A 12,995-nucleotide genomic window follows, 5' to 3' on the forward strand; every position below is an offset into this window, starting at 1 on the left:
AATGGTCAATCCGTGCATCTAAATCACCATGATCCTAGATTTTTGTGAGTACTAAAAGACTAACAATGTGCCTCCATACAGCAATATGAGCTGTTTTAAGGTGCATAGTAAGACTTCCATGGAGAGATGTTCTCCAAAATCTTCCCCAACAAGATATTCTGGATAGTGACTGAACACAAATTTCCTGAACCACCAAGTGTACTCAGTTTTCTTTAGGGTAGAGGCTCTTTGTTGTTTTATATTTCGTCTAAGAAGGTGTCTATTAATTGTTTTTTACTAGGTCTATAATTCTTTTCCAAGAGGAAAAGAATAACAAGTAACCACAGCAAATTTCAATGACTGTAAGATCAGAAAGGAATATATGATGTTCTAAATTAACCTTGCACCTCACATGGTTCATAAAGGCTTCACGTGGTTCATATACACTCTATCAAAAACAAATACTGGGTGAAACAAAATATTTCATTTGCTGGCAGTCATAAATGAACCAAGAGAAAAAATAGGTAGCAAAACATTCTGTAGAACAAATTTCCTTCAATCACAAAAAGCAGATTAGGTCAAGAATGTTGTATGATCCCAGGCAGACCAGATAAAACCTTTCACCTGCTGCAGAACAGGGTAGAAATCCACAAAAGCTGTATAAACACCAGATGGGTCCCTTCTAAGATTGCAATTTATGAATAAATGCAACTCCCAGGTGTAATATGGGAGGATTCAGATCACGGAGTAAAGAACAAATATAGATATCTACATGCTTACTGTCTTAAAAGTTCCATTTACAGTCAGGATAGATCAAGATGCTGGATCTTGCCTATGCATAGGCTCTAAACCCCACTTGTAACATGTTGTAACCGCTTAACTCTGCCTAGCAGGCTGCAGCTCCCTGTGAGTTCACCAAGGGTTTCCTAGGGCTGTGTGACCAGTTGCATCCCGGAGTCCATTTCAGACAGCCCCTCGATCTGGCTCTGACAGCCAGCAGTGTTACAACGCAGTGGTGATAAAAGAGGTAGAGAAGAGTGTCCCATGAGGGTGGTGAGATGGCTTCATTCACATCTTGTCCCAGAGCCCTCGGAGGCAGACAGAGAGACCTTGCGGTCTGGGTGCAGGGTGGTTTTGTCAGGGGCCCAGGGTGGTTTTGTCAGGGGCATAGGGGTGGTCCCTGGGTGGGGTTGGGGTACAGGAGCCAATAGAGAGAAACTGAGGGAGTGGCCAGGGCTAGGGCAGGGAACAGGGCATACATGTGAGATAGGAAAAGCAATAGATTAACAGCTCACCACAGTAACAATTTTAGGTAACTCAGCCCACGTGTGCACAGCTGCAGATCCCCTGTAGATGTGGTGCTATATCTGCCAACCACATGTGCTATCTCAGCTACTTTGGAGCATCACAGACATGCCTGTGTTTAGACAATTTAATTGAGTCTTTTACTCACATACTAAGTGTGGTTTTGCATAGCTCACAATTCTCCAAATCCGGAATAATTTTGTGTGCTTCTCTGAAGTGCAGTAGTTTTATCAATTCCACCTCCTGCATGTCTTGAATTCCAAAATTTGAGAAGAACTTAAAATATTCTTATCAATATTGTGGCCAGAGCCTCAAATTATCTCACATCACAGTCATTGCTACCTCTAGCAGAAGCAGAGGATGAAGTAATAAGATTCATTTCAAAGAGCTGACTCAAGGAAATAGTTAAAGATTTTTTTTCCTTGATTGGTACAGAGGTTGACATAAGAAAACACCCCTAATATTATATTCAAATACACTTTACCAATTTGCAACATTACATTTAAGTAGATGGTATGAGAAAATATTTGCCATCTTTCCATATGCAGAGACTTATGAATTCCCTCAGTGCAATGTGGGTGTAGATGTCAACTAAGACATGAATTATAGATCTCTGATTAATGATTTTAAAAGACTTCTTACCAAGTCAGTGCATACTGATAACTTGATTAGATTTGCTAATGTACCTCTTCATGTTCTCTCTGGAAAGCTCCTGTATTTTGTCAGATTGGGAACTTTGACTTTATTCTAAGCCTTCGATATTTTGACCTACAGTAAATTTCTATTACCACTGAGTTAAGTGAACGTGATAATTTGCTTTTCTTTGTTTCACTTTAGATCTAAGATGTATTTTATTTACATACCCCAGACTGTAGTTTTATAGGCAAGGTGATTAGTGAAACTATGGGAAATTTTTTTGCACAAAACTGCTCTAAAATGAGTAGAAAACTAAGTTTGGGGGTCATACTGATCATGGGAAAACTTAGTAAGGCTACACAGGAAATGTCTTATGAGTTCATTACTATTGATTAAATTTTTGATGTTATAAAGAGCTTCAAATAATTCCCAGACAGAAAGGATAGCAAATGAGTTAAAGATTAAGTTATAATTCTAACTACTAGGTACAAGAACAATTGTCTATAACAGAGCAGAAAGAAGAACAAGATATACTAAAGAAAACGCTTAGGTTCTATGTGTCAGAGAACAGGAAGATTATGCTGCTGCAGAGAATGTAAATGCCGTTGTGGATATGTAAGAGTACAACATAAAGATAATCTTCATCAGTGATAAAACTTCTGAGAAACTGTGACACATTTTGGGAAACCTATTACAGCTTGTGCATTTCTAAGATGTAAACCAATTTTTTAAAAGTTCAGAGAAGAGCAATGAACATGATCACTGTTCCAGAAATTTTGATTTTTTGAGGAAAGACTGACCAAAGTCCCTTTCAATACTCTAACAAACTAGAAAATAATGGGATTCTTTGATAGTTTTCAAATATGTTAAACATAGGTTCAAGAAAGAATAAAATTAACTGTTTTCCTTTCCACTATAGGCTTGAGAAGAAATACTGGGTTGCCATTGAAGCAAAGCAGATTAAGTTCTGACTTACAGCATACCAAAATAGTCTTCAAGATTAAGAGGAAAAGGGTATTTTTCTGCTTCAAAGAGGAAGAGTGTAACCTTTTCTCTGTAACACTGGAAAGGACAATAGTCTAGGCTGGGGGAAAGATACACAGGACTACACACAGCAAACCTGTAGAAAACTTTAGAGAAATGAACCAGTCGAAAATCTAGAATTGTTGCTTCTTGTCTCCAAGAATGGAATACCATGAAGGACACAGAACCAAATACTGGTTTAACAGCCAATTGTCTATGGTAGGTTATCAGAGAAAACTCCCTGTGCACTTTATGTAGGATGAAGAAACACACCAAAGAAAAGCCAAGTATTTATGGCTAGTGAAATTAAATTTTAAAAATCCAATCAAACAATTATTATTAGTCTTGTTACAAAGTTATAGTCCAAATTATCTAATTTTTGCAGCTCATTTCCAATAACTATACCATTAAAATTGATGTACAGTTTTCTCTTTCCTCTGGTTTATGCACACCCTTCCTATAGTCCTCTGGGTTCAAAGGAAGATAGAGGGCTTGAGCAAGTCATCAGCACCCCAAGTTATTTCTCAAAAGAGCTGATGATTCCTTAGTCCTCACTCTAGAGACTGCTTGGAGTGATTTCTTTTTATGTTTTGTAATGTGCATTACACCTTAACCTCCTTCTTCACAGGTTCAGCACACAACTTTAAATCCACATAGACTATGAATTTTATTATTTACTTATTATGTTGGCTATGTTACCCTCTTTCTCTCTATTATTCTTGAAACAAATTATACTTAACTCCCAAGGTTGCTTTTCTTTAATACCATTAGTTGATCATTGTTGAGAAGGCCTGGGGTCTCTGGATCCATCCATTGCTTTGTACTTTCAAGGCCTTTGCTAGCATTTTAAGCTTGTACTTTTTGGAGAACCCTGATAAATTCCTTTTTGTTCTGTAATGGCCCTCAGCCTGTGGCTTCCTGATATGACAGTTAACATTTATTAGAACAGCTTTGTCTGAAATTGTTAGGTACTGGAAGTCACATATACTTACAGACATATATATATATATGCATATATACATGTATATACATATATAGAATTATACAATGCTCTGGTAACTGCTTGCCACTAGTATCTGGTAGTTAAAGGAATTATTCATGGTGCATTATCAGAACTATTCAACAATAGTAATTATAGCTAATTATAGTAGGAAAAAGATTGAATACATTTTGAAGGTGTCTTTTAACACAGTAATTCTGTTGTATGCTCTGTGCCATAATTATGGACTTCTGCCTCTAAGTGAATTACTCAGGTAAAAAAAGGATATGTAGTAATAAGTTAATAATAAGGTAGTGTTCACTCCTATTCCAACTTGGATACTATTTATAATGGGATTTAATATCTGTTGAAAGAGCTATGATAGCAGGAAAAAAGCTGTATGAGCACAAGTGTTATGCTACAGCAGGAAGCCAACATTGTCCAAGAAGGATTATGGTATAACTTTACATTATTCAGTGATGAGATGTGATGAAAATCTTATCTAAAAGAGCTTTATTTCCATCAAAGTGTCATAAAATTGTACAGAATTAAGGTGCAGGACTATGTTCTTCTTTGTTTGCATTGGGTCATTCAAATAGCATTCTTTGCCCAACATACTGAATGTAATTTCTATCCTCATTAGAATGGTTACTCTGTTGCCATGAATCAGTGTCTCCATCATCTTCTGTGAACAGTGGGCACATGCAACAAACATTTTTATGAACAGTTTTGTGATATGACTTATCAGTGTTATTACAGTTAACTGTAGCACCTTGTGTTGATATGTATGGGCTCTCACATAATTACTTGAATGAGTGTGATGATGACATGGACATGCCTCGCTCTAAGAGTGGCAATAAGCCTTATGCCACTTCAGAGGAACACGCAGCGTGTGATAATCAGAGGTAAAATTCAAAGCTGTACTGATGTAACCTGATGTGAACTCTTAGGGAGCAACAGCTAGATCACCCATCTGAAAGAATTGCAAAGACAGCTCCGATACTCTCTGGAGTATCTGAACTTTTGCCTGTGTGACAGCATTTTTCATCACATACTGTCACACCAGCTGTACAAAACAACCTACCAAAAATATGTCTCTGTGTGTATATATATTTATAGGTTATACTTAATTGTGTATATTTTAAGGCTAGGTATGATGGGTATAAGTTTGTCTGACTTATACATCATAAAAGATGCTGATTCCCTGAAAAATAATTTTACTACAAAAGTGCAAAATGAATAAGAAATTAAAATCAGTATTTATATTTACAGATTTTGTTTATCTTTAATGGATAATTTGGAAGTTAACAGTGGACACAAATAGGAATTTTACTACCACTTACTTTGTATAGTAATGTCTGGTTAGAATTTTTAGAGCTTCTAAGTGTCAACAATTAGTTGTCATAGATAGGATTTTCCAGTCACAAGCAAATATAAATTATTACTGATACTCACAGCAAAAAGAACAATGATGAACTGTGTATAATTTATCTTCTTTTTCACTCTGTCACTCTGATAAGTCTTGTCTTTGTAGAACTTACTATCTTTGAGATCCCTGTTGAGTTCCTATCTCTGAGATTGTTATTGAACAAGAGGATTTGATTCACACTGTTCAACATTTAAGAGGTTCTTTCAAGACACAGACAGAAATCAGTTACCAGAAATGAGTAATCCAAGTAATTCCCAAAGTATTTCTCTTTACAGCCACAAAATATATTCACGTAAAAGAAAAATTTAAAACCTTACAAATTTTTTTAAAAGAAATATTGTTATTGTTATTTTATAGACTATGCTGCCTGAAAATATGGGAAATTGTAGTTGAAAAATGAAGACATTTGCAACTTATATTAGTGTCCACCGTTCTCAGATTCATTAAATAAATGTGATTGAATATATTCTTTATAATAATATTTTAAATTGGCAAATAGTTTATATTAGTTAAAGGAGGCAGATGACTGAAAATTGTTTGCCTTGTCTGTTTCAAGAAAGCAAGTAGTAGCAATTATACTTGTATCCTTGCAGAGTGATGGAGAATTTGCAAGATATCCAAAAACAGCATACAGTAAAAAAAATTATTGAAAAAGATCATCAAGAAATCAATATGTACGTTTTTTCTAGGTCAAGATTTTAATTTCTTAGGCATATGAAAAAATTAGTCACATTTTTAAGCACTCAACTGTTACAAAGAAGATCTGGAAATCTGGAATTTTCTGTAACATAAAGGGAAATATTTTCTATCAGAATTCATAGAAAACAGAAATTCATCCAGAACTTCTTAACACTTTCTCAAACTCATTGCAAAACTTCAAATTCTCAATTGTGTTCCAAAAGTCATAAAACTATTGAGAAATCAGATAGTGAGAGACTGTAGGAAAACAAAAAAACCCTAAGAATTTGGAGTTTCGAATGGACAGATATGTTTAGTATCTCACAGATTTATGAGATATTTTTTAATTCCTCCTCTGAATCTCTTCAGAGAAGAAAGAGGATTATCTGAGGTCAGATTATCGGGAGAATGTTAATCATTATGATCTCATTGAGTGCAAATGATCCCAGTGATAGCACTGAAATCATTAATATGAAGATTCATTTCATAGCAGCAGCTCATTTACTGCACCTAGAATTGTTCCTGATATATATTCAAGGATAAAATGATGTGAAATGTTTCTTTGCAAAATGTGTTGGCTACAAAAGGTGCAAAACTGGAAGAAGGTATTATTATGGTAATCTGTTGTATACAAAACTGAGGACAGGTTTTCAGCTGCAAAAATCAAAGGGAAATCTGTTTATGGTTAAAGTTTTTTAGTCAGAAAGTAGTTGAACCTTATGAAGCCTGAAAAATATGAATAGTGATCTTTCATCATATGTTAATCAGATTTGTCTTTTCTACACAGTACAGATTCTATAGGTATAATCTGCAAAGCTGAAATTAGTAACTGAATTTGAGTCTAAAAATAGCTTCAAAATTACCTTTTGACCTGCAAAATACTGATTCGCAGAATAAATATACTTGTCCTCTTTCCTTTGATTCCTGGAGAATTCCTTGAAAAGAGGATTGATAGAAGTGTTCTGAATCATTTATGGGCATGAATATAATTTTCAATCAGTTAGACTGAAGTGCTTCATAATGAGGTAAGAGATGGAAAAATTATATCCCTTTTAGTTATTTGTAGAAAAGATATAATAGTTGTATATGATTTTATTTTCTCTCAGTCTGAAATTAAAGCCTGAGCAAGGCCGAATGTATTTTATCACACATAACAGAGCCTGTACCTGGTTATTCGCACATTTGTATGGGGGTGGTGCTTGTCATAAAGTTGGTAGGGACCATTTCCATTACTCATCTACAATCCTCTGACCATGGGAGTCCCCCTTCCCCACCAGACCGAGTATGGATGGCACATATGCTGGCACCAGGCATGGTGCCATGAAACACCAGCATGGGAAGCAACCAGTGCCTGCACAGCAACCACCTCCACTACTTTTAGGGCCACCACTTCATTGAATGAATTAGAGACCCTCTGCAGAAACCTACATGTTCCACTTATTAGCATAATGGCATATAGATAATGAGGCAGCAAAGAGTCATATCTTCTTCACAGGCATAAATCATAGATTTATTAATCTGTTGTGTCATAAAGCCTACATCACATCTCCTTTTTCAGTTTCTTGCTTCTTAATACCACATAGGTATTAAGAGAGAATCACAGAATCGTCTAATGGTTTGAATTGAAAGGGACCTTGAAGACCACCAAGTTCCAACCCCCCTGCCATGGGCAGGGAGACCTTTCACTAGGCCAGGTTGCTCAAAGCCCCATCCAGCCTGGCCTTGAAGAAGTCCAGGGGTGGGGCACCTGTTTCAGTGCCTCATCACTCTCACAGTAAAGAATTTGTTTCTAATATCCAATCTAACACTAGCCTCTTTCAGTTTAAAGTCATTCCCCCTTGTCCTGTTACTATGTGCCCTTGTAAAAAGTCCTGCAACTTTCCTGTGGGACGCCCTCAATGTTTTAAAACTTCAGTTGTATCACTGGTAGATGTGCTTGAGATCAAGATTATTGTATGAACTCATACCAAGCTTTCATGAATATCAATGACGATAAATGACTGTTTATTTGTGGTCAAACAGAACAGAGGTAAGACTATAACTTAACTATAGTGCAATCATGTTGCTCAAAGAAATTTTTTTTCTCACTGCAATTACTTCTTGTGACGAAATCCTAGTATAAAATATAAAAATAGAGGTATGAACATTTTAGGAAACTAAATGAGAGGTTATCAATCTACTTTGAGTTCTAAACAGAAGTAAAAGAAAAGGCATTTCTGATTGTTTAGATGCAAGTTCCTCAAAGGGAACTTTTCTAGATAACATTATTTTCTCTTTCATTCTTCTTTATACTTTCATCTTTATCCTTCTCCTTTGATCCATTTTACCATTTTCTCTCCCAATATGCTATTTTATCCCTTCTTTTCCTCATTCCTTTATCTCACCTTTTTTTAAAAAATTCTTATTTCTCACTCATAGCAACTGTATATCTGAGTTCAGGGCGTTCAAGTTGATTGTTTTTCAAATATGAAAGAATTAAATTAAACTCCAAATCTTTTTTACAGAAACATAAAACCAGGGCCTTTGTCAAGTTATGTTTGGAGAATGCAAACATACACACACACACACAAAACCAAATAAACGAACAAGCAAACAAAAATAAAACCCAGAAAAACAAAACCAAAATTGATGTCAAGTAATGCAACACTGAAACCAATGCACACAGCGCTAGAATTTGGAGATTGGGAAAGGGAAGAATGGACTGGGACTTTTTTTCTAACTCCCACTTCTTTCCCCACCTGAAAGTTAAAAGAACAAGGCAACTGACTATTGTTCACACAATTCAGATTTCTGAACACACTCTGGGGACAGTTTCAGATGTGTTCCCCAGAATCACCATAGAACATGTTTTTATTCCCTGATTCTTTTCTTGGTTGGTCATGTTATCTGTGTGGGCAGTTGGCTACTCTGTACTATCCATGTAGGACTGTACATTTGGGTGTCCAGCCTCAGTTTAGAAATGATGAGAATTAGGCACCAAAATGTGACACAGAGAACTGTGGGCACAGACTGGTGAAATATCACAAATTTTGAAGTAATGTTTCAAAATGCTTCAGACACAAGCTGAGGGTCTTACCTGTGCAAGATACAGATTTTGAAACTTAGACCACTCTTTTTGTTAGCCAGCTGAAACCAAGTTGCTTGTGAATGTTAAAGAAACAACTGATGGAAAAGTTGGGTAAGCTAGAATTCAGACAACATTTACTGGCATGTTTAATTCTGGAAATCCACCACTGCTATTTTAATTCTATTTTTACTATAGGTAGTAGTATAAAATAAGATACTTATTTTTAAGAATTCAGCCTTGCTGAATTATTGCCAAAATTATGTACAGTGGAGCTCAGCATTATTTAATTTTTTTTAGATTAAATTTAATGGGAAGGGATTGGTTTCTAGCAGCAACTCCACCATCTATCTTGTGTAATTTATAAGTTTTTTTTAAAAAAAAGGTGATCAAAAGAAAGTTCTCTGCATACAAATGTAATAGTCTGCTCTAAATCTGAAAATCATGGAGTTTTCACAACCTAAGTTACTGAGTCTAATGTAGCAAGCAGGGAATTTGATTTCTAAGAACATCTATCAAAGGTGTGTTCACTAACTAAGTTAATATACCCTTTGACGATTAATAGATAATGTCCTTGTCTCAGTGAAACAAAACTTTAGATTAAATTTAGTGAATGCAAATGTCAGAAGATGTACTATGTTAGAATTCATGAAATTCAAGTCAGAGGGAAAAGACTTAGTTATTGTTTTAAAATATGTCCAAAACTAATAGTCCACTCATTTTTTAAAATTAACTTTCTTTGATTTTGCTTAGGTTTGCACAATAAAATAATAATCAAATAGCAGCTAATACTCTCTCAAATTATTGCAAATAATTTTCAACACACATTTAAAGAAAACTTTTGTCTGGTAGAATAATCTCAAAAAAACCCTGTTGAGATTATTCTAGTAGCTATATCAGTTGAGTCTATAGAAACAGAATGTTTATACATAGCATATGTAACAAAAAGTCTTCACAGATTTGGACATTTGTTCTTTTTTTTCTTTCTTAAATTTTTAATTTGAATATTTCCTAATCTTGCATGAAGTTCATTACTTCTACACTTAATGAAATGCATTTAGAGCATTCCCTGTGTATTCCTGCTGTGTCCTGTTTGTGTAAGCCATCTGGCTTTTCATAGTATCCCCATGGATAGTGGGAGCTGGTGTTCTTTTGAAAAAAAATACTGTAGAAGCACAGAAGATCTCGGAGCCCAGTTAGAGGGAAGGGTCAATCTAATGGTTCTTAGAAAGAAAGGCAAAGTGTCTTATACCTGCTGCAGGTGTTTCAGTTCAGCAATTTCTTAGAGGATGCACAGCTGCCTTTTAGAAAATCCTCCTAATTTGTTTATATCTTGGGCTTTGACTAGGTTAAGAGGTGTTCTTCTTCTTTGTATCCACCTTTTTTTCTCTTTGTTCGTGTGCTTTGTGCTTGTAAGCTTTGATTGGGGTTGGGTTTATTAATCTATTTCCTACAGAGTATATACCTTAAGAAAATTTAATAAATTTTCCCTATTATGTCCTTAAAAGTAATGAGTTTCTTTCCTTTTTGGAGGGAAGCTTAAAAATAAGATCTTTTATTGGCAACAGAGTTTATTTCTATCCCTTTTTCCGGAATCTCTGTAGAATGTGAATTTTTGAAATGGTTCTGAAAATACATGAAAGGAGATAATACCTTTGTTCTTGGTTTCCCTTATCTACAGCAAAGAACAGAACAGTGAAGGAGAGATCTATAATCAAATTGCTGTCACTGAACACAAATCCAAATATTTCAAGAAGAAAGTTTCTGCAGAAGGAACTTTCATGTCGGTGACAGAATGTGAAGAGAGTCATCAAGGGAACTAGACTTCTAAGGGAGCTAAGAAGTTCAGATCGCAAGGTAACACTGTAATGTGCAAAAACCCATGTGAAAATCATGCTCACAGGATTCTGATAAATTAATGTGTATTACTGACTACAAGTCAGAGCTGAGTATGCAGGTGCAGGATTTAGAATGCAGTATATGTGGTTTATATATTTTCTTTTTTCATCTCTGATTTACTATGCCTGAGAGATGGTTGAAAGAATTAGTGCTCTAATAACCCCCAAGTCCCCACCTTCTTGACATAATCAAGTTTACTTCCCATAAACACTGGACTACTGAGACAAGGAGTATGCCACCTGTCCTTGTTCGGTGCAAGTACAAATTTTTCAACATTAGTAGGCTTGTGGAATTGCGGAAAGCTGATCTATAGGACTTACAGTCTACCTTTTGTTGTTAATGTATGTATATAAACTATTTCTTTTGTCTTTCTTTTGTCTTTCATGGTAGTAGCCACCTTCAGTTCTAGCTGGGCTTTGGCCCTTCTAATTTTCTCCCTGCATAAATTTATTGCATCCTTTTTATTAATTTTCTCTGTCTCTTTTCTTCTTTGCCTCTGTTTCGTGAGTTCTTTTACTCAAAGTTTGGATTGAAATGCAGGAGACACAGAGTTTATCTTCGGACTTAGATGTTTATTATTTCTTATCTATATTACAGCTGCACAGAATGTGCCTCTAAGTTAAAAAGGTGAAAATGGCCCCCAAGTGCTACCTTTCAAGGTCTTTTAAAGTCCAATCTATCCGATTATGGAATGCCAATTAATTGATTTTTACTTATAATCCAGTAACTAAACATTCATGTTCTGCACTGTGGGTTTTTTGAACCAATACCAAAACACCCAGATTTGTGAAGAAGGAGGAAAGAAGAAGAACTAACCTACACCCAAAATCTTCCATTTTCTTACATGCATATTATTATATCCCATAAACCTAAATTTTCTACATCTCTACATAATCTACCCAGTGATATAACTTTAATTACACTGCAACAGTCTCAGTGCTATTACATAACCTGGGAAGCCTTTCCCAAGGCCTCAAGTCAAATGCAGTGTGCTTTTGAAGACCATTGCCTGTAAGCACTGAAAGACTAAAATTCTCTGAACCCAGGGTTCCAACACCTTATCATCCTTCTGACTTCTCTGTCCCTTCTCCCAAAGGTCATAAACTCTCCCTTCTGAGTTCCAACCCAAGCGCTCTGTTCAACCCGGCTGGTCTTCTTTCCTGCCAACCCATCTTTCAGCACATAGTGATGGCTTGTTATCGCTTCTATAAGATTTCCTTCTAGGAGAATGTCCAGATTCTGTGTATTCTTTTGCTCTTCAAGACTGTCTCCCAGGCGACTCTCTCAACCAGTCCCCTAAGCAGGCCAAAGTCTGCCCTGTGGAAATCCAAGGTAGCTGCTCTGCTGACCTCCCTCTTTAGGTCCCTGAGAACCAAAAACTCATAACATTTCATGATCAGCATGCCCAAGACTGCCTCCAAGCACCATATTACCCACCAGTCCTTCTCTGTAAACAGATTCAATAGGGTGTCTTCCCTAGTTGGCTCCCTCTAGCTGTGTCATCTTTCTACAGGCAGAAGAGGCCTAACTCTTATGTGATCATTCTCGGGCACTTCCATGGTTTCTAGTACATAAATAACCCTTGCATTTTTGCTGCTGCATGCCAGGTTCTATCACATCATAGAACATTATAGTTGCTGCTTAGCTGGTATGACAACAAACACATTTATGTTTTACTCAGTGATGTGATATGACATTGTCTGATGAGATCCCAGAACACTTAAAATAATACTTACTAGGATTTATAACCTCTCTTACTGAGTGATATTTCATTTCAGGAGGTGATTCCACCTAATATATCTTCTTGAAACACGTTTGTGAAATTAGAGACGTTGAAAGTTAATAAATAGTATTTTTAGGGCAAACAGATTATGTTAGTCTTAACTACAAACATGATAAATAATTTTCTCTTACAAATGTATCCACATCAAATGCTTTATCTACAAATTGCCATCTTCCTAAAGCTCCTCTTTCTCTAATCTTAAAGATTTTTCTTCCCTCTC

This window comes from Coloeus monedula (assembly GCF_965178545.1).
Source record: "Coloeus monedula genome assembly, chromosome: 2".
NCBI lineage: Eukaryota > Metazoa > Chordata > Aves > Passeriformes > Corvidae > Coloeus > Coloeus monedula.